The sequence below is a fragment of the Schistocerca piceifrons genome, chromosome 7 (genome assembly GCF_021461385.2).
Source record: "Schistocerca piceifrons isolate TAMUIC-IGC-003096 chromosome 7, iqSchPice1.1, whole genome shotgun sequence".
In the NCBI taxonomy this organism is placed as follows: Eukaryota; Metazoa; Arthropoda; class Insecta; order Orthoptera; family Acrididae; genus Schistocerca; species Schistocerca piceifrons.
The window spans coordinates 197,129,016-197,151,055 of record NC_060144.1 but is presented as its reverse complement, the minus strand read 5'-3'; the positions used below and the strand labels follow the sequence as shown (position 1 = coordinate 197,151,055).

The following is a 22,040-nucleotide window of genomic DNA, read 5'->3' as shown; positions in this document are numbered from 1 at the left end:
ATCACAACAACGTTTCACCAGGCAACGCCGGTCAACTGCTGTTTGTGTAGGATAAAGCGGTTGGAAATTTTCCTCATGTCAGAACGTTGTAGGTGTCGCCACCGGCGCCAACCTTCTGTGAATGCTTTGAAAAGCTAATCATTTGCATATCACAGCATCTTCTTCCTGTCGGTTAAATTTCGTGCCTGTAGTATGCCATCTTCGTGGTTTAGCAATTTTAATGGCCAGTAGTGTATTTCGGCCTTTAGTGTGTCATCCTCTGTTTCAGTACCATTTTGGTCACAGAGTGTCTGGACATTTTGTTTTGATCCACCTACCGCTTTGACATAAGACTAAAATTTCTTCGGATTTTCTGCGAAGCCAGAACGGAGAACATACGTTGACGGCGAGCATAGGTGGTGACCACAAAAATACGACAGGATCGCATAGATTGTGAAGGAGGGAAGAGCAGCAGTAAGGGAAAGAGGTGGGTGGTGATACGGAACATCAGCTACGTACGCGATGCGACGGGTGAGAGCGGCGCTGGCGGCGGTGCAGCGCCGGCCGGAGACACGGCGCGTGGCGGAGACTGTACCGAGCCGGCTGAGCGTGATCCGGCGCGGCCGGCGTACTTCATTACGGCAGTTAGGCGACCGCGCGGTTTAATCACTGACGGCTCCACTCGCCGGCCGTCTGAGCCGGCGCCGCCGCAGCACCACACCGCACCGCACCAGCAGCAGCGGCCTGCGACGCCGCTGCCTGATTACGTCCCACACTCAGCGTGATTGCAAACGATTCGTTGCGTTCCACATGAATGTACTTCACAAAGTATTACATAAAAAAGTAGTGAACGGTACACTGAAAAAGCAGATAACCAAATGTCTTACACGTCGTTACGGATTCTCTACAGGTTGTTTCCGTAAGAGCGCGGAAAAATTTATCAGGGCATGAGGACGCTTCACTGAACAATCTGAAGTAGGAAATCTGTGGTCTGAGAAGCCAGCTTAAGGAGATAATACACTCCTGGAAATTGAAATAAGAACACCGTGAATTCATTGTCCCAGGAAGGGGAAACTTTATTGACACATTCCTGGGGTCAGATACATCACATGATCACACTGACAGAACCACAGGCACATAGCCACAGGCAACAGAGCATGCACAATGTCGGCACTAGTACAGTGTATATCCACCTTTCGCAGCAATGCAGGCTGCTACTCTCCCATGGAGACGATCGTAGAGATGCTGGATGTAGTCCTATGGAACGGCTTGCCATGCCATTTCCACCTGGCGCCTCAGTTGGACCAGCGTTCGTGCTGGACGTGCAGACCGCGTGAGACGACGCTTCATCCAGCCCCAAACATGCTCAATGGGGGACAGATCCGGAGATCTTGCTGGCCAGGGTAGTTGACTTACACCTTCTAGAGCACGTTGGGTGGCACGGGATACATGCGGACGTGCATTGTCCTGTTGGAACAGCAAGTTCCCTTGCCGGTCTAGGAATGGTAGAACGATGGGTTCGATGACAGGTTTGGATGTACCGTGCACTATTCAGTGTCCCCTCGACGATCACCAGTGGTTTACGGCCAGTGTAGGAGATCGCTCCCCACACCATGATGCCGGGTGTTGGCCCTGTGTGCCTCGGTCGTATGCAGTCCTGATTGTGGCGCTCACCTGCACGGCGCCAAACACGCATACGACCATCATTGGCACCAAGGCAGAAGCGACTCTCATCGCTGAAGACGACACGTCTCCATTCGTCCGTCCATTCACGCCTGTCGCGACACCGCTGGAGGCGGGCTGCACGATGTTGGGGCGTGAGCGGAAGACGGCCTAACGGTGTGCGGGACCGTAGCCCAGCTTCATGGAGACAGTTGCGAATGGTCCTCGCCGATACCCCAGGAGCAACAGTGTCCCTAATTTGCTGGGAAGTGGCGGTGCGGTCCCCTACGGCACTGCGTAGGATCCTACGGTCTTGGCGTGCATCCGTGCGTCGCTGCGGTCCGGTCCCAGGTCGACGGGCACGTTCACCTTCCGCCGACCACTGGCGACAACATCGATGTACTGTGGAGACCTCACGCCCCACGTGTTGAGCAATTCGGCGGTACGTCCACCCGGCCTCCCGCATGCCCACTATACGCCCTCGCTCAAAGTCCGTCAACTGCACATACGGTTCACGTCCACGCTGTCGCGGCATGCTACCAGTGTTAAAGACTGGGATGGAGCTCCGTATGCCACGGCAAACTGGCTGACACTGACGGCGGTGGTGCACAAATGCTGCGCAGCTAGCGCCATTCGACGGCCAACACCGCGGTTCCTGGTGTGTCCGCTGTGCCGTGCGTGTGATCATTGGTTGTACAGCCCTCTCGCAGTGTCCGGAGCAAGTATGGTGGGTCTGACACACCGGTGTCAATGTGTTCTTTTTTCCATTTCCAGGAGTGTAGTAATAATAATGTCGTGTGACGAGGACCTCCCGTCGGGTAGACCGCTCGCCTGGTGCAAGTCTTTTGATTTGACGCCACTTCGGCGACTTGCACGCCGATGGGGATGAAATGATGGTGATTAGGACACTTTTTTTTCACTAGCTGCCTATATTTTATGACCCACCGTCTAATTTCTTATGGTGGGTCGTATGTTGCCACTTAGCCGCTGTGACTGGGTCCGGGGTCCGGTGTTGCTGAAAGTAACATCACCCCGGCTCCCATCCCCACTCACACCGTTGCCCGTGTCCCGCCACGTGGAGGCGGGCTCTATTTGTTTACATCCATTTGATATCTTTTTTTGTGCAACATTAGAAAAACTTATAAATAATGCAAAATCAAGTGAGATATTAATAAACACAACGAAATTAAATATTTAGAAAGAAGGAAGGAAGAGAACTGAATAGAAAAGAGGGAGGTATAATATTGCCCGTCACCTGGTTGTGGGCGGCGGCCCGGGTCTTGGAATGACCCTCAAGACGCTGGACGTCGCTCACCATGCCTTTAACATCTATCATCCTAAAAACTACTTTAAATAGAAGAGATTAGCGTACGTTAAAGCAAGAAACTAAGACTAAGACCTCCATGTCCAGTCTGCTAAACTATTTACGATATACAATACAGAGGTAACTGATTTTGTGCTTGGCTCAAAGTTCCTAATGAAAGGGTGCTTGTGGTAAAAGTAATACGGTAATGACGCTAACGGTTTGTGTTGAGCCTACAAGGCTCCTAGTAGAAAACATCAGGTGCAAGCACCTCCCGACCCCTCCGACAGCACGACCTGAACGGTGATTAGGCCAACAAAACACCCAGTCCCTGAGCGGAGAAAATCTCCGACCCAGCCGGGAATCGAACCCGGGCCCTTAGGGTTGACACACTGTCGCGCTGACCACTCAGCTACCGGGGTTGGACTAAGGAGATAATAGGAATAAAATCATATTACTGTGTACTCTTTTATTTACATTGAAAAAAAAATGGAAATGAGCGTTTGGCGTCATTGGCTGGGAGGCCCCTTGCGGGGCAGGTCCGGCCGCCTTGGCGCAGGTCTTATTACATTCGACGCCACATTGGGCGGCCTGCGCGCCGGATGGGGATGAAATGATGATGAAGACGACACAACACCCGGTCCCTGAACGGAGAAAATCTCCGACCCAGCCGGGAATCGAAAGCGGGCCCGTAGGACGGTAATTTGTCACGCTGACTACTCAGGTATCGGGGCGGACAGGCTTACTGGTGAAACTTCGGGAGAGTACGGTCTGGGGAGATTGGGACAACATATTGCTTCCTCCCACACACACATCGCGAATTGACAACCTCGAGAATATTCCAGAAATCAAAGCTAATATGGAGGTTTACCAAGACTCTTTCTTCCCACACGCCTTCGTGAATGGAACAGGGAAAGGGGGAACAGACAGTGATACCAGAAGCGCTCTCCTCCACATACTATCAGGTGGCTTGCGGAGAAAAGATTTACGAGGGGTGCCGATAAGCCCTTGTTAAGACTATTGTAGATGAATTCTGATATTTTGGCATTAAACCTTGTTGATGGAACTGACGGCCATCAACCTCAATTCAAGCATGATAGCGGCGAACAAGATTCTAACGTACCCTGACGAATCACATCACAGGCAGCTACAATTCTGGCAAGTAATTCCATCTCCATATCCACTGGGGTCTCATACACAAGTGACTTCATATATCCCCTTAGGAACTAATGAAGGGGATTCAGGTCAGGTGACCTCGCAGGCCTTGGAATAAGACCACGTTTTCCAATCCAGTGACAAGGAAATATAGCATTGAGATCTCTGTACGTCCATGTTTTCAGAGATAGTTGCGGGACTCGAGTGTTCGGTACAGGATGTCAAACGAACGTCTTGCAGCCGTCTAATTTCTATACTTACTTTATTTGGCTACCAATTTGGACGATTTACTACGCCATCTTCAGGCCTGTCACCGACGCGTAGGAAGATATCACCCCCGTTGTGGTCAAAACGGGAGCCAGCATTCGAATACTGGTATCTGTAGATTTCTGCTTGCTACACCGATCACTTCAAAATGGTTCAAATGGCTCTGAGCACTATGGGACTTAACATCTGAGGTCATCAGTCCCCTAGACTTAGAACTACTTAAACCTAACTAACCTAAGAACATCACAGTGTGATGATCACACACACCCATGCCCGAGGCAGGATTCGAACCTGCGACTGTAGCAGCAGCGCGGTTCCGGACTGAAGCGCCTAGAACCGATCACTTCAACCGTCATCTGACGGCAGATGATGGTTGAAGTGATCGGTATAGCAATTAGACTTCAGTGGTGTCAAGCGAGAGCTAATTGGAAGGTAGGGAGGAGGTCTGTCGTGTTTTCTCATCTGGTTCGGCCTCGGTGCTAGTGACGGCCGTGTGTCGGTTAGAAGGAGCCAGTTGAGGGCCTCCAACAAACCTGCCTGCCTGCCAGACACACTGGACTTACAACTGGAGTTATGGTCTGGCATGCTATTTAATATGACAGCAAGAGCACTGTCGTGGTGATCGCGCGCACCCTGACTGAAAATCTGGACATCAGTCTGGTGATTCGTCTGTGCTGCCATTCCTGAACAGCATTCCAGGGGGCGTTTTCCAGCAAGATAATGCGCACCCCACATACAGCTGTTGCAAGCTAACATGCTCTACAGTGTGTCGACATGTTACCTTGGCCTGCTCGATCACCTGTTTCCAGCCAAGAACATATGGGACATCATGGGACGACAACTCCAGTGTCATCCACAAACAACATTAACACTTGCTGTACTGACCGAACATGTGCAACAGGCATGGAACTCCAGTCCAAAAAATGGCACCTGTACAACACAATGCATCCACGTACGCAGGCTTTCATTCAACATTCTGGCGGTTACACCAGTTATGAATCTACCAGCATTTCACATTTGCAATGGCTCATAACGCGTTTACGTTAACTTGTGATGTTCTAAAGTTAATAACTTAAATATGTTATCTAGAGACATGTATTCCCGAAATTTCGTTGCTCTACATTCATTTTCGGTTTTGCGGTTTTTTTGCCGCCCGCTGTGGCCGAGCGGTTCTAGGCAATTCAGTCCGGAACCGTGCTGCTGCTACGGTCGCAGGTTCGAATCCCGCCTCGGGCATGGATGTCTGTGATGTCCTTAGGTTAGTTAGGTTTAAGTAGTTCTAAGGCTAGGGGACTGATGACCTCAGATGTTAAGTCCCATACTGCTTAGAGCCATTTTTTTGCAATTTTTTTTCGTCATTGCGTATGTGATGCTCAAGTTCGACCTTCAAGGGGTGGCCAAAATAAGGAAACACCAGAAACATAACTCATCAGCAAGTTGGCATTCAAAGCAGCTTCCGGAATGCATAAGCAGAAGTCCTCTATGGTTTTCAAGGGAATCCTACCCAATTCTTCCTGCAAAATAGTAGCAAGTTCAGGTAACGATGGAGGAGATCGATAGCGATCTGGCCCCCTTCTATACAAAGTAGACCTCAAAGGCTCAATAATACTGGAATCTGGTGACTATGGTGCTCACAAAATAAGTCCTGGATGATGCGAGCGTGTGAATAGGGGCCCTGTTGTCTTGGAACCTAGCACCACTATTCGCTAACAAACATTGGATTCTAGGATGGACCGGATCAGCCGAAATGGTCATGTAATCCTAGCAGTAATGCGACCTTGCAGAGTAACTATGGTCCCATGGAATACCAGAATATAGCTGCCCAAATCGTTACCGAAGACAAGCCACATTTCATTACCGGGACGTAGATTCGGTTAGAATTAGGAAACAGTGTAAAACAAGACACATCCAACCAAATGGCTTCCTTCCATTGCTCCTTAATCCAGGATGTAAGGCTTCAGTATCACATTTTCCTGTTACGAGCACTTCCATAACTGGTGAGTGGTTTTGCAATTACAGCTCGCCCTGCAGTTTCCAGATGACGGAGCTCACTTTGTGTTGTTCTCGTGCTGACAAGGTTCCCAAGTGCGATATTCAGTTCCGCAATGACTCTTTCAGCTGTCGTCCTCTAATTTTTCGTCACAATTCTCGTCAATGACCATGTGTCACGATCGCTCAACACTCTCTATCGTCCATCTTGTGACTTAGTGAATGATGTTTTGCCGCTTTCCACGTATGCGGTAAAAATCTTCGACACGATCTATCTGATTCCTTTTTTACAGAAGCAATCACCATACAAGGACTAAGAATATTCCCATGTTCGAACTGACTTTGCTCCGTCATAATGCTCTCGCAGCTGCACAGAACATCGTACACTTGAAAACTATATTGACGATATTTCGCAGGTGTCGTTCGTGATCAAATAGAACAAAGTGAATTGTGGCAGCTGCATTTATGCTCAAGCATGCATTTCTCGCAATGTTTCTATATTTTTGCCCAGTCCATGTATACATGTTCGGGTGTGTCTCTGTAGTATCCACCAGCAACGGTGAGGAACACTGATGTTCAGTTCCGACATCAGGGGAGTGTTGGCAAGCATTGTTGTGGGGAATGAACGGTCCAGCTTCGGCCAAGTAAGGGCGGGATTTGTTCATTATTCTGTTTGCTGATGGATCAGAATGGTTCAAATGGCTCTGAGCACTATGGGACTTAACATCTTAGGTCATCAGTCCCCTAGAACTTGAACTACTTAAACCTAACTAACCTAAGCACATCACACACATCCATGCCCGAGGCAGAATTCGAACCTGCGATCGTAGCAGTAACGCGGTTCCGGACTGAAGCGCCTAGAACCGCACGGCCACCGCGGCCGGCGCTGATGGATCAATTTACGATAACATACCCCTGTGACACTATGAAATTGTCTGTAATGGTAATCATTTGTTTACACTACTGGCCATTATAATTGCTAAACCAGGAAGATGACGTGCTACAGACGCGAAATTTAACCGACAGGAAGAAGATGCTGTGATATGCAAATGATTAGCTTTTTAGAGCATTCACGCAAGGTTGGCGCCGGTGGCGACACCTACAACGTGCTGACATGAGGAAAGTTTCCAACCCATTTCTCATACACAAACAGCAGTTGACCGGCGTTGCCTGGTGAAACATTGTTGTGACGGCTAGTGTAAGGAGGAGAAATGCGTACCATCACGTTTCCGACTTTGATAAAGGCCAGATTATAGCCTATCGCGATTGCGGTTTATCGTATCGCGACATTGCTGCTCGCGTTGGTCGAGGTCCAATAACTGTTAGCAGAATATGGAATCGGTGGGTTCAGAAGGGTAATACGGTTCGGCGACGTTTGAAGCAGCATGGACTATCAGCTCGGAGACCATGGCTGCGGTTACCCTTGACGCTGCATCACCCCTTTACTCGATCCCTGAGAAACCCTACATTTCAGCAAGATAACGCACGACCGCATGTTGCAGGTCCTGTACGGGCCTTTCCGGATACAGAAAATGTTCTCCAGACCTATCACCAACTGAAAACGTCTGGTCAATGGTGGCCGAGCAACTGGTTCGTCACAATACGCCAGTCACTACTCTTGATGAATTGCGGTATCGTGTTGAAGCTGCATGGGCAGCTGTACCTATACACGCCATCCAAGCTCTGTTTGACTCAATGTCCAGGCGTATCAAGGCCGTTATTAGGGCCAGAGGTGGTTGTTCTGGGTACTGGTTTCTCAGGATCTATGCACCCAAATTGCGTGAAAATGTAATCACATGTCAGTTCTAGTGTAATATATTTGTCCAATGAATACCCGTTTATCAACTGCATTTCTTCTTGGTGTGGTAATTTTAGTGGCCAGTAGAGTACATTGAACCGAACTATACAAGATTTTTAGGCTGTGAGAAATATCAACTTCACCTTTTTTTAAACTCTGATTTCAACTCCGGCTCCATCTAACTCCTATTCCATTAATAGCGACTGACATAAAGTTTGATCAAGCTCAGACCTCTGACTCACCACAATTGCAATGACGGGGTGTTTACACATCAGCATTCAAGCATCGCGTAGAAACTTTTCTCTGGCCCAACTCAGTTGCTAGAATACTAAATTGTGATATTGCCATGTCGCCAGAATTCCTGTGTATCGTCTAGAAGAGCATCTGCCACAAGTTTCGTGCTTCGTTCGTTGTTGTTTTCGGTCTTCGTGATTACTCTTCCAGTAAACTTGCCACGGAGCGACAGATAGTGGAACGCATATCAGACACAGTAGTTTTCTTAAGTGAAGAGTGTGGGAAGCATAGTGAGCCGTGCTGCGAGTGCACCCCCCTACCCCCCCCCCCCCATCCCCACCCCTCTCCCGCTCAAGATCGGGGCTTCCCCTGACCGCGCACGGATGGATGGGCCAATTAGGTGGCGGCCGTGCGGCTCCACTAATGGCCTTCATTTACTTACCGACCTGCTCCCGCCTCCCTCGCGCTTCCCCCACCTCCTCCCACAAATTCCGTACCATCCTGCCGCAGCCCTCCAGACGTTCTCTCAGCACGCTGCACGAATCTCGTTCCAGACCAGTAACAACACAGACCAGATTACACCACTTACAGTTTTATCTGTATACCAATTAGGTCCCCCCCTCCATGAACCATGGACCTTGCCGTTGGTGGGGAGGCTTGCGTGCCTCGGCGATACAGATGGCCGTACCGTAGGTGCAACCACAACGGAGGGGTATCTGTTGAGAGGCCAGACAAACATGTGTTTCCTGAAGAGGGGCAGCAGCCTTTTAGTAGTTGCAGGGGCAATAGTCTGGATGATGACTGATCTGGCCTTGTAACACTAACCAAAACGGCCTTGCTGTGCTGGTACTGCGAACGGCTGGAAGCAAGGGGAAACTACAGCCGTAATTTTTTCCGACGCCACGCAGCTTTACTGTATGGTTAAATGAATAGAATTGGGGAGAAGAGGAGTTTGTGGAACAACTTGACAAGAAGAAGGGACCGGTTGGTAGGACATGTTCTGAGGCATCAAGGGATCACAAATTTAGCATTGGAGGGCAGCGTGCAGGGTAAAAATTGTAGAGGGAGACCAAGAGATGAATACAGTAAGCAGATTCAGAAGGATGTAAGTTGCAGTAAGTACTGGGAGATGAAGAAGCTTGCACAGGATAGAGTAATATGTAGAGCTGCATTAAACCAGTCTGAGGACTGAGACCACAACAACAACAATCAATTAGGTTCCTTTCGGAGTATGCTGATGCATTAGCTCCATACTTGACAATCAAATCCAACCGTTCGCTCGGCGAAAGATCCGTACCCAGAGGCTGGAAAGTTGCACAGGCCACGCCAATAGTCAAGAAAGGTAGCATGAGTAATCCACTAAATTACAGGCCCATATCGTAAACGTCGATATGCAGCAGGATTTTGGAACATATATTGTGTTCGAACATCATGAATTACCTCGAAGAAAACGGTCTATTGACACACAGTCAACATGGGTTTAATAAATATCGTTCCTGTGAAACACAACTAGCTCTTTATTCACATGAAGTGTTGAGTGCTATTGACAAGGGATTTCAGATCGATTCCGTATTTCTAGATTTCCGGATGGCTTTTGACGCTGTACCACAGAAGCGGCTTATAGTGAAATTGCGTGCTTATGGAATATCGTCTCTGTTATGTGACTGGATTTGTGATTTCCTGTCAGAGAGGTCACACAGTTCGTAGTAATTGACGGAAAGTCATCGAGTAAAACAGAAGTGATTTCTGGCGTTCCCACAAGGTAGTGTTATAGGCCCTTTGCTGTTTCTTATCTATAGAAACGATTTGAGAGACAATCTGAGCAGCCGTCTTAGGTTGTCTGCAGATGACGCTGTCGTTTATCGACTAATAAAGTCATCAGAAGATCAAAACAAACTGCAAAACGATTTAGAAAAGATATCGGAATGGGTCTAAAAGTGGCAGTTGACCCTAAATAACGAAAAGTATGAGGTCATCCACATGAGTGCTAAAAGGGACTCGTTAAACTTCGGTTACACGATTAATCAGTCTAACCTAAAAGCCGTAAATTCAACTAAATACCTAGGTATTACAATTACGAACAACTTAAATTGAAAGGAACATATAGAAAATGTTGTGGGGAAGGCTAACCAAAGACTGCATTTTATTGGAGGGACACTTAGAAAAAATGCCGGCCGGGGTGACCGAGCGGTTCTAGGCGCTACAGGCTGGAACCTCGCGACCGCTACGGTCGCAGGTTCGAATCCTGCCTCGGGCATGGATGTGTGTGATATCCTTAGGTTACTTAGGTTTAAGTAGTTCTAAGTTCTAGGGGACTGATGACCTCAGCAGTTAAGTCCCATAGTGCTCAGAGCTATTGGAACACTTAGAAAATGTAACAGACCAACTAAGGAGACTGCGTACTCTACACTTGTACGTCCTCTTATAGAATACTGCTGCGCGGTGTGGGATCCTTACCAGATAGGACTGACGGAGTACATCGAAAAAGCTCAAAGAAAGGCAGCACGTTTTGTATTATCGCGAAATATGGGAGAGAGTGTCACAGAAATGATACAGGATTTGGGCTGGACGTCATTAAAAGAAAGGCTTTTTTCGTTGCGAGAGAATCTTCTCACGAAATTCCAATCAGCCACTTTCTCCTCCGAATGCGAAAATATTTAGTTGACACCGACCTACATAGAGAGGAGCGATCACCACGATAAAAGAAGGGAAATCAGAGGTCGTACGGAAAGATATAGGTGTTGATTCTTTCCGCGCGCTATACGAGATTCGAATAATATAGAATTATGAAGCTGGTTCGATGAACCCTCTACCAGGCATTTATATGTGATTTGCAGAGTTTCCATGTAGATGTATCTGGTACACAAATACCCAAATGTTAAGCGTGATCGACCAACGAGAGCATTTTTTCCGAAACAGGATTTTGGTAGCGTAACAAACCACCTGCAAACAGCATAGTAAGCGTGCGACGCTTAAGACTCTTTATGAAAAGTCTGTAACAAAAAATGTAGTAATCAGAGTTGCCTGCAAGCAATGGCATACACACAGTCCACATAACAGAAAGAGCAGTTGTAAAACAGATATCTTTCAGCTGTGGTGTTGGAGATAACTCCATAGAGCGCATGGACCGCAAAGAGAACGAATAGGTCAGCATTACAGCAAATAAAACCAGATTGTTCCCTAGAATGTCTGATACAAAAAAAAAAAAACTACTTCGCACACATAATGGGAAGACATGATTCCTCTGGAAAAGACGTCAGTTCTGGGAAATATCGAAGGCACAAGAAGAAGAAGGCAGCTAAGGATGAGATGGGTCGATTGTAAGATGTCAGGCAAATCCAACACCTTCGATAAAAACCCTTACATGATAAGCAAATTCAGTAGTATGTCACATAGCTCCGAATAAATCGTGACATTAAATTAACCAAAGTAATATGAGTAACGAGTGAGCAAATGGAATACCACAGACTAACACAAGAATGCCTAAATGCATGTAATACCTTCCCACTGTGAGACAGATGCAGTTCCGAGGGGAGAAACGAGAACAGAAGCCGAGAGCAGAACCATGTTAAGCTAGAAGGCCCTACGATAAGGGACGGACACCTACGTCGCCAGCTAACCGCCAGGACCACCCCCCAGCCCATGTTAAAAGCTAGAGCCCTCCAGAAGAACAGTATAGATCTTATGATAACACTAAAAGGGCCACACCAGCCGCAAGTTTTAGCGTGAGACTTTTTCGCGTCTCTGTTACGTTGCAAACGTTAAAAACATTCCCCCACCACGAAAAGTAACCGCCAGGACCACCCCCAGCCCATGTTAAAAGATAGAGCCCTCCAGAAGAATAGTATAGATCTTACAATAACACTAAGAGGGACACACCAGCCGCAAGTTTTAGCGTGAGACTTTTTCGCGTCTCTGTTACGTTGCAAACTTTAAAAACATTGCCCCACCACGAAAAGTATAACGTTTCTCATTGGATAGACAGAATTTTTGTAGGTGGAGCTTAATGTTAACATTGAGACCCTGATAAGTCAGATGAAAACACAGCCAGATAGTTTTTTTTTCCAATTTCGGTAAATTGTAGTAAGGAGAAGTTAGGAGAGAGTTGCTTCCGAGTCGGCGAGGTGCGTGGAGCTGTGCCGACCAATGCCCCCTGACACTGCCTAACCAACGACAAGGTAATGAACGCATGCGATGCCGCATAACAGCGCATAAAGCTTCACTCAGAACTGCAGAAGTCTCATCTGTTACACCCCCGTTTTGCGTAATACTAGTGTCGATCGTCAATTAAAGCTCATGGTACTAACATTTGCTACGTAATTTAAAATCTGAAACGCGATGATTTTTCTGTTATATAATTATTGAGAAGCCACATCAGCCACTGTAATTTACGACAAGTTAGATAAGTAATTAAAGATAATTGAGGATCACTGTAGACCATTTTTATAGTTTTCTCTTTTGTGAAACTTAATTTAAACCTAGATTATAGATGTGATATGGCATAGGTCATCCTTCGATCCATTGTAGAACTTGAAAACCCATTCAGGGAATATTCGTTCACATTTTTGTTGAATGCAGTTGGTTTTTATCATCCTGTATTAAAATATTTCCTTTTATCAACAGTGCAATTTATAAACAATGTTTTGTGAGTAGAATAAAATTTCCAATGGTAAACTTAACTGTTTTTTCGACGTTATTTTACCCGCTAACTAAAAATCAATTAATTCAAGAATCATGTAAGAAGGTTGTATACATGGAAGAATCCTGGAGCTACTAGAAGGTATCAGATAGATTATATAATGGTAAGACAAAGATTTAGGAACCAGGTTTTAAATTGTAAGGCATTTCCAGGGGCAGATGTGGACTCTGACCACAATCTATTGGTTATGAACTGTAGATTAAAACTGAAGAAACTGCAGAAAGGTGGGAATTTAAGGAGATGGGACCTGGATAAACTGACTAAACCAGAGGTTGTACAGAGTTTCAGGGAGAGCATAAGGGAACAATTGACAGGAATGGGGGATAGAAGTACAGTAGAAGAAGAATGGGTAACTCTGAGGGATGAAGCAGTGAAGTCAGCAGAGGATCAAGTAGGTAAAAAGACGAGGGCTAGTAGAACTCCTTGGGTAACGGAAGAAATATTGAACTTAATTGATGAAAGGACAAAATATAAAAATGCAGTAAATGAAGCAGGCAAAAAGGAATACAAACGTCTCAAAAATGAGATCGACAGGAAGTGCAAAATGGCTAAGCAGGGATGGCTAGAAGACAAATGTAAGGATGTAGAGGCTTATCTCACAAGTGGTAAGATAGATACTGCCTGCAGGAAAATTAAACAGACCTTTGGAGAAAATAGAACCACTTGTATGAATATCAAGAAGTCAGATGGAAACCCAGTTCTAAGCAACGAAGGGAAAGCAGAAAGGTGGAAGGAGTATGTAGTGGGTCTATACAAGGGCGATGTACTTGAGGACAATATTATGGAAATGTAAGAGGATGTAGATGAAGATGAAATGGGAGATACGATACTGCGTGAAGAGCTTGACAGAGCACTGAAAGACCTGGGTCGAAACAAGGCCCCAGGAGTAGACAACATTCCATTAGAACTACTGATGGCCTTGGGAGAGCCAGTCCTGACAAAACTCTACCATATGGTGAGCAAGATGTATGAGACAGGCGGAATACCCTCAGACTTCAATAAGAATATAATAATTCCAATCCCAAAGAAAGCAGATGTGACAGATGTGAAAATTACCGAACTATCAGTTTAATAAGTCACAGCTGCAAAATACTAACGCGAATTCTTTACAGACGAATGGAAAACCGGGTAGAAGCCGACCTCGGGGAAGATCAGTTTGGATTCCGTAGAAATATTGGAACACGTGAGGCAATACTGACCTTACGACTTATCTTAGAAGAAAGATTAAGGAAAGGCAAACCTACGTTTCTAGCATTTGTAGACTTAGAGAAAGCTTTTGACAATGTTGACTGGAATACTCTCTTTCAAATTCTAAAGGTGGCAGGGGTAAAATACAGGGAGCGAAAGGCTATTTACAATTTGTACAGAAAGGAGATGGCAGTTATAAGAGTCGAGGGGCATGAAAGGGAAGCAGTGGTTGGGAAGGGAGTGAGACAGGATTGTAGCCTGTCCCAGATGTTATTCAATCTGTATATTGAGCAAGCAGTAAAGGAAACAAAAGAAAAATTCGGAGTAGGTATTAAAATCCATGGAGAAGAAATAAAAACTTTGAGGTTCGCCGATGACATTGTTATTTTATTTATTTAGCGTATGGCTAATACAAACATATCATGAAATTACATATACATATGTACATATTGACACACAAGAAACTTAAGTTTGTCTTTACAACTGAATATCCAGTCCTTCAATCCAGCGCACTGCATCTGGAGTTGCTAGCAGGAAGTCCTCTTTGGCGCCGTGATATGCTCGAATCCTGCATTCACTGACAATGTGGTGAACAGTCTGGTATGGAGCCCCGCAGTCACAAGCTGGATCAGGCAGCTTCTTCCACTTAAAGAGAGCATCCCTGCATCGCCCATGGCTGGTGCGGATTCTGTTGAGAGTAGACCACGTCTTGCGTGGTAAGTCGAGTCCACTTGGAAGTTTAGCACCTGAGAACATGTTATGCAGGTGCACATCTGTCACTACTTCCCACCGACCTTCCCATTCTTCAAGAGGTTTGAAATTCTTAGCAACCATGTCAGCAGCATCGCACAGAGTTGGATGACGTGATTTCAGTCTCTTGCGATTTAAAAGTGGCAGGTCGCTATGCACGGGCAGGTTAGAATTCCTGGAGATCTTGTAGAATTCTCTCATAAGGGCAGTACATCTGCGTAGATCAAGAGGCATTATACCGGTTAACAGTGGAAGCCAATAAACTGGAGTTGATCTGATTGTGCCAGATATTATGCGCATTGTCGTATTCAGCTGGGTATCAACAAGCCTTGTATGATGACTATTCATCCAAACAGGTGCACAATACTCAGCACTTGAGTATACCAAGCCCAGAGCTGAAGGTCGCAGGGTGGTTGCTGAAGATCCCCAGGTAGTTCCGCATAGCTTATAGAGGATGTTGTTTCGAGTCCTCAGCTTTTGAGCTAAGTTAAGAAGGTGTTGTTTTAAGCATAGTGTACGATCCAGAATGACACCAAGATATTTTGGATTCCAGTTGTGACGAAGACAGAATTCTTCGTCACAACATCTGGAGTTGCTAGCAGGAAGTCCTCTTTGGCGCCGTGATGACATTGTAATTCTATCAGAGGCAGCAAAAGACTTGGAAGAGCAGTTGAACGGAATGGACAGTGTGTTGAAAGGAGGATATAAGATGAACATCAACAAAAACAAAACGAGGATAATGGAATGTAGTTGAATTAAGTTGGGTGATGCTGAGGGAATTAGATTAGGAAATGAGACACTTAAAGTAGTAAAGGAGTTTTTCTATTTAGGGAGCAAAATAACTGATGATGGTCGAAGTAGAGAAGATATAAAACGTAGACTGGCAATGGCAAGGAAAGCATTTCTGAAGAAGAGAAATTTGTTAACATCGAGTATAGATTTAAGTGTCAGGAAGTCGTTTCTGAAAGTATTTGTATGGAGTGTAGCCATGTATGGAAGTGAAACATGGACGATAAATAGTTTGGACAAGAAGAGAATAGAAGCTTTCGAAATGTGGTGCTACAGAAGAATGCTGAAGATTAGATGGGTAGATCACATAACTAATGATGAAGTATTGAATAGAATTGGGGAGAAGAGGAGTATGTGGCACAACTTGACAAAAAGAAGGGACCGGTTGGTAGGACATGTTCTGAGGCATCAAGGGATCACAAATTTAGCATTGGAGGTTAGCGTGGAGGGTAAAAATCGTAGAGGGAGACCAAGAGATGAATACACTAAGCAGATTCAGAAGAATGTGGGTTGCAGTAAGTACTGGGAGATGAAGAAGCTTGCACAGGATAGGGTAGCATGGAGAGCAGCATCAAACCAGTTTCAGGACTGAAGACCACAACAACAACAACAACAACAACAACAACTAAAAATAATAAAGCCTTGAACCCCTTCCACGAAATTTAGTTAGTATTAAGATTCTTTTACAGGGAGTGCAGTGGAGCTGACGCTGAAATCATTAAGTATTTGGTTATATCATCGCTAGTCTCACTGAACTCTTCTGAACTCTACATGTCATGTGTGGTATGGCGTCCTTACCAGCAACAGGTTCCAGGTTCAAACTAGTCAATTCCCTAAAAAACACGCTCAGAGCGTCGTTGCGCGAAAGTGGTAGGGAGACATGACATAGAACAACAGACACCACGCAGAATGTTAGACGATACCATCTCAGATGTAATGGATTCCAACCTGGAAAGTCTGCGGGAAAAGTGCAAGGCAGAGGACGTTTGTGTGCTTGAGTTCAGGGAATCACGGAAAGCTGGAACCGACTAAACGACTAGAAAGAGAGAATAATTGTGCGGAGCCGTCGTCGCAGCTTGTGTGTCAAAATGAAACGTATCTGCGGAGTAGTGACACATTTTCACGTCTGTATTACTGCTCAAAAGGGCACACTATTATTAATAACTGAATATAGGACTGATCGCAGGGAGGATCAACCAAATAAGGTACATGAAATGTATGGAGCAGAATTAACGCCAGTGGCGTCTCTTGTATAATTATGCCATTCTGTTATAATGTGCTGGCCTATAGCCTCTTGGCTTGCTGTGGTAGTAATCGTAACTAAATTGAATATATTAATTTTACTTATATAAATTTAACTGTTTATATTTAAACTTTGTAATTAATAGTTTAAAGAAAAAGCGCTCCGTCTTCATGCCACAAGTGGCCCATCGGGACCATCCGACCGCCGTGTCATCCTCCGTTGAGGATGCGGATAGGAGCGGTGTGGAGTCAGCACACTGCTCTCCCGGTCGTTATGATGATATTCTTGACCGAAGCCGCTACTAATCGGTCGAGTAGCTCCTCAATTGGCATCACGAGGCTGAGTGCACCCCGAAAAGTGGCAACAGTGCATGGCAGCCCAGATGGTCACCCATCGAAGTGCTGGCCAAGCCCGACAGCGCTTAACTTCGGTGATCTTACGGGAACCGGTGTATCCACCTCGGCAAGGCCGTTGCCTAATAGTTTAACATTTCCAGGAATTTAGATTCCCGGCTGGGTCGGAGATCTTCTCCGCTCAGGGACTGGGTGTTGTGTTGTGCTTATCATCATCATTTCATCCCCATCGAAACGCAAGTCGCCGAAGTGGCGTCAAAGCGAAAAACTTGCACCAGGCGAACGGTCTACCCTACGGGAGGCCCTAGCCACACAGCATTTCCATTTCCATTGTGAAGAATAAAATGAAATGAAGAAGAATATTTATATCAGACCAGTCCGAGTTTTACACCAGTCGCCCACAGTGTTGTCATGGCAATCTTTCGTTAAAAAGCTGTGATACTTCACATTTGCACAACCTGCTACTCGCAGTTTCGAAGGATCTGGTGCTGGGTGCAATGTAGCTCTCGTAGTGGTGGAAGGAATGACGTCACAACAGAGCATTTGCAATAGAAAACAGACAGTTGTGTCGCTTCTTCGAGTTGAACAGGCCATATGCAATAGAAAACAGACAGCTGTGTCCCTTCTCTGAGTTGAACGTACAGCGGCTGATCGTCATTTCAGCTGTCGATACTGGGTTCTAGTGACCGTGGAAAGAGCGCTACAAAACACTTTTACGTCCATTTCATTTGCGTACCATAACGCGTTGGAAGAGAAATAACGTAATTTTAGTGTGATTTCCAGCTCGCATTGAAAGCGAAATGTCGTAATTTTAGTGTAATTTGCGGCTCTCATTTGAAAAGAAACGGCATAATTTTTGTGCGAGATTTACTGCCAGCTGTAGCACATTAGCACACGATAACCGGTCGCCACTGATTAACGCACACCTAAAATTAAATCCCCCCTTCCCAAAGTAATATAAAAAAACCGGGAACACTACAATTAAAACTTTTACGGACAGAAATCTACGAGTGTTATTCGGAAGGTAAGGAACGATTGGTCATGGAAACCACAGTGAAAATCTGTTGAAGTTTTGCACAGATGTCTTGGGCAGTGTCTCTAGTATGCTCGTCGATCACGTTACGTCGTTCTTTTTAGTTCTGAGAACACAGGGAGCACATAAAGATACCTAGAACAATTGTGTCCCGCCAAGTACGAGGCTTGGCGAGAAATTTCTAGTGAAGCTATGCAGCCAAAAGTACATAACTATCGTGCGTTTTCTTCTTCTGGACAACTCTCAGCCGGATTCTGCAGGGGCAGTGAAGATGCTCCTGCATCGTTTTCGGTTGAAAATGTTTGATTACCCGCAACACAGCCCTAATTGTCTCCATCTGAGTTTCATCTCTGCTCACATGAACCGCTGGCTATGAAGACAGCATTTTGGCACAGACAACGAGCTGTAGGCCAGCGTAGAGAATTGGCGGAAAGCACTGGCGGCTGCCCTCTATAAGAAGGGTATTGGAAAGTTGATACAACGTTACAACAAACGTCCAAGTCGGATCGGCGACTATGGAGATAAGTAGCTGGAAGATGTAGCTAACTGTTGCAAATGAAACAGTTTTGATTTTTACTGTGGTTTCCATTTCGCGACCTATCGTTCCTTACTTTCCGAATAGCCCTCGTACAATATACTTAATCTAAATGTGAACGCTGGTCACAACACCGGATGTCGGAGCAAAGCTGTTGAAACCACTTAGAATTGGGCACTAAATCCAAACAATACAATTGATTATAATAAAGAAACTGAACTCATTATTTACACATTCGTGTCAGTAAAGCCATTCATGGTCTCACACATACGGCGAATAGAAAACCAATCAATTTAGTACATGTATTTCAACAATTATCATTAGGAGCGACAGAGCAGTGCCGTATTTTTCTTATCTGAATGACTCCTCTGGTTAATTCAGCGCAAAATATCTTGAGAAATTTTATAAATTTTAGTAATGCATATTAAAAATTAGATTTTATTTTTAGTACGATATTGCAGTGCATGTGTTATTCTGGATTATGGTGTAAAGTACATGCATGCATGTCCAAAGGAACTTTGCATCGTAGTTCAGAATAACACGGGCACTGCAATGTCGTATTTACCTGCCGACGCTGGGAAAGCGACTTTCAAGTAAAGTGTCTCACGTGCACAGGAATACCTATAATGGATGTATGGATAGGTAAGGCGACTGCACGCGATAAGCGAGAAATCTGGGTTCGAGTCACAGTCCGACACAAATTCACACTGTCGTCATTCTGTTCTACAGCTGAGAGTTGTTCATATTGGTAATTGCGAATAGATTCAATGTATTTCATAACAGATATAGTCGCCGCAGTACATGCGTGCATGTGCAAAGGAACTTTGCATCATAGTTCAGAATAACACGGGCACTGTAATATCGTATTTATCTGCCGATATCGGGCAGAAGAAATTAAAACTTGAAAGTTGGCCGATTGCATTATAATTTTGTCACAGAATACAACGGATTGAAAAATCAGTTGGCTGAAATTGGATTGTGTCTTGCAAAGATGTTTTAGGATGAATATATGCAAAAGTAAGTCAAAGACAATTGAGTGATTAGAATTAAATCAGATAATGCAGAGAATAGGAAATGAGACACTGTTACGAGCATACAATGAAAAGCAGCGACCACTAGATTCCCGACAGGTTTCATATCTCGAATCAGATTACTCTCTCATACACAACATAGACGATAGAGGCCTACATAGTTGGTGAAACGACTAGCATTTGGTGGACATGAAGGCTTACAGATGTAATGCATTATACAGAAGTGTTCTTCGTAATTTGCGTATCCTTTATGTATATCTTTTATGGGAATCAATGATAAACTGGGTTTAGTTTACTATTGTCATATTAATTGCTTAATTTTGGGATATTTCCCTTGTGTGGAGTGCCTACTGATGGAGCTACAGTTATATGTTATAAGCGAGCCACAACAAATGACTGCTTTAATTTCTTTATATTTTTTAATCCATCTCTCACGCCCATCAATGTGAAACTCTTTAGTTGCAGACAGTTGGAGGCACGCAAAGGCGTTTCCCAGTTGGGAATGTGCTCCAAATCAAACAAATGCCTTTCCTTCTATATGATGCGGGAGTGTCTTGCTTGCTGTCCTGGTAGTCACTATAAAGGTATGTTAAAGCTGCATTGCCGTTAATTATCTGTTTATACGTGAGTATCAATGTAAGAAACGAAGTCCCTGAAATACAACTTGCAGTTTTCATTATAACATCTCGCCTTCCAAAACGAGCGCGAGGTTTTCATATTCTCTCGATCGCTACGTGCAAAATATTGGTCCTGCAGAAACAATAAACGAGACCTTTTTGTAGGAAATTTAATGCAATTAAATTTTGTTCTGGGTGGCGTATTCGCTGCACCCCCACTCATTCCTTACCGGTTAGGATTTCTAGTGTGCTGTTCATGGCACTTCTTCCTACCGCTGTACAAAAATCTCCGACTAAACGAACGATTCCCGATACTCGAACTTTTTTGGGTCTCTACTGATTGGGATATTACGCCATCAGCATAGTCGGCTATTTCGTTAACACTATTAATTTAAACGTTTCCTTGAGGGCAATGAAAGAAAAGCTACTGTTGTAAACATCCGCTAAAACTAATTACGTTGACAATTCGATCCAGACTTAACGATTAACCCTTACAAGCACAGTAGTTTCGTTGTCAGAAGGCCTGATGAATAATACGACATAATTGTTTATTTTATGCTGTTAAAATTCGCGTAACTGTAAGGTAAGATTTACACAACCGCCAGTTTTACTATTTTTGAGTGCTTAAATATGTCGATGGCGTAATATGGACAGTCAATTAAGACCAAAAATGATCAAATGTGAGAAATAACTCATGCAGTCCCAAATTTTTGTGCAGTGGTAGAAGGGGGTGCCATGAACAACGTACCAGACATCCTGGCCGGTAGAGGCTGAGTGTGCGTACATCTGAAGGTCACTTTTGTACGTTTTTCTTTAATAACTCGAAAACTACGGCCTCTAGCTAAAACATGTCCCAGTACAAACTATAATTACACCGAATTTCCTACAAAAAGTTCCCGTTGATTTTTTCTGTTGGACTGACTCCATGTAGCAAGTGAGAGAATATGTAAATCTTCTACGTGTTTTTGAAGGCCGTGCATGAATTACGGTCTGCATAAAACGACATTGATAGGGGCTGCTGAATCATTCTATATATACCTCCTGATTTTGAAATGTAATTTGAATACATTGAACAGATGGTCCTCTAGCATACCAACCGATGCACAACACAGAATCCCACAGAGAGATAGTCTACAACACTACCTTCAGTATAGTTGTTTTGGTACTGCCTCTTGCCACTGTCAAACTTTCCATTACCACTACGATATACACACGCCCCTCCTGATTCTTCTTAAGAAGAATGGACAGTCACCCAGCAGAGCAATGGAAACAATGTGTGCGTAACACAGATTTTCTGGGTTGCTTAGTCCTATCTTACAGGGGTGTGCTGTAGACGATGCCTAAACTGTGTTTGTACAGGTTTTATAATAATGTGATGTCATTTTTTCAATGCTAATGGCAGTAGTTACATACAC

The 22,040-nt window shown here is 44.9% G+C and overlaps 2 pseudogenes; one reads left to right on the top strand and one right to left on the bottom strand.

Moving 5' to 3' along the window:
- The first annotated feature begins 501 nt into the window (after positions 1-501).
- Positions 502-22,040, top strand: part of LOC124805549 — a 29,835-nt pseudogene continuing 8,296 nt past the window's right edge.
- LOC124709295 lies at positions 17,415-17,532 on the bottom strand (annotated as a pseudogene).